At 40.9% G+C, this 1476-nt stretch overlaps 1 pseudogene; it reads right to left on the reverse strand.

The window, feature by feature from the left end:
• Positions 1–375: 375 nt before the first annotated feature.
• LOC101422633 (SIN3-HDAC complex-associated factor pseudogene) lies at positions 376–1053 on the reverse strand (annotated as a pseudogene).
• Between the last annotated feature and the right edge of the window lie 423 nt (positions 1054–1476).

The raw sequence follows: 1476 nt of genomic DNA on the forward strand, positions 1-1476 counted from the left end.
AAAAATGCCCCAACCTCTGTTGCGTAATATAGGAAAAGACTAAAACTACACATAGTTTATCATATGACAAATCCCATCTCTGTCCCCTGAAATTCCCCTAATTTTATTTATGAGAAGGGGACTTAAAGAGTTAATGAGCACTTTTACAGCAGCATTTAGCTTTCCTATGAAATACTCAGTACCTTAAATATTTTGTACACTTCTCCTTTTCTTACAGTAAGCCAGAATTGGCTTCGGAGTTTGTGGAACTGGGAGGAAAAATAACCCATTCAAAACCATTCTAGAAATTGTCTTTTGGTAGGAATAGCAAGTATCCCAGTTAAAAGGGTCACTTTGTCATCTTCCCAAAAAAATTTTTTTGCATGTGTTCCCCGCCTATATAAATGTCAGTTTCCACTCCTGAGTGGAGAAGGGTAGAGGCTCTGGTCCCTGCTCCTCCAGCTTCTCAGCAGCTGTTTTCTTGTTGCAGCAGCAAGACTTGAATAGATGCGTGTCAGTGAGGACTTCCCCAAAATGGCCTTTGTAGATAATCTCAAAGAATATTGTCTGTCTTTACCAGTATGTGAGATCTAAAAAGAAAAAGACTGCTGTTTTTTTAGAGCCAGGAGCCATCTCTGTTTCTGAGCCTTCTTCTGACTGTAACTGGGAGATTGGGCCGGGGAGGCACTTGAGGTGGTACTGATGTGAGCATCGGAATTGCGACGTTTAAATTTTTTCTGCAGTTTACTGATCTGGTTGCCTTTTATCCTGTTTCCAGATAGAATTTTCATGTTCTTTGGTTTCAATGTGATATTTAGACTGGGTCCTGCCCTTGCATCTACCACGATTCAAGTTTTTCTTGGACCCTGATAGCAGCTTCTTTCATCTCTTCACAAGCAGGGCACAGGCATTGCAAATGTCTCCTGAATGAATCTCCTGCAGCCCAAAACCGCTCTGGAAGTCCTTTTCATAGCGTTTACTGTCAGCGAATCAGAACTGGAGGACTTAGTCCTGCAAACAGCAGCCCTCTATACTTCGGTACATTTTTGGCTTGTGTAAACCAAGCATATTTTCTTCTGGGCAATAGTCTTCCCACGTGCAATAATGCTTCTTAGGTGTGGGTGCATGCCAGCCAGCCTTGCTCCCTGCTCCTCAGCTGTCTTGTCTCCTGCAGTTCTCCATGGACGCTATCTTAATCATTGGTGCATTTCCATGTATAATAAAATGCCTAGAACTTAGTAGATGAGTAATAAAAAACATTGAATAATGAATGGCTAAAGAAAAAAAGAGTGAGTTCCATGGAGAATAGGGAAATGGTTACTAAGGTTTAGGGAACTAAAGCTAAATTTCGATTTATTTTCCTTTGTATCATTTTATTCTTTCTATGTAACAAACCATTCCAAAATGAAGAGGCTTAAACCTACAATAACCACTTATTGTTGCTCAGGTTGGCTTGGGGTTGACTGATTTAGGCTGGACTTGGCTGGGATACTGCTT

Source organism: Dasypus novemcinctus, chromosome 26 (genome assembly GCF_030445035.2).
Source record: "Dasypus novemcinctus isolate mDasNov1 chromosome 26, mDasNov1.1.hap2, whole genome shotgun sequence".
Classification (NCBI taxonomy): Eukaryota; Metazoa; Chordata; class Mammalia; order Cingulata; family Dasypodidae; genus Dasypus; species Dasypus novemcinctus.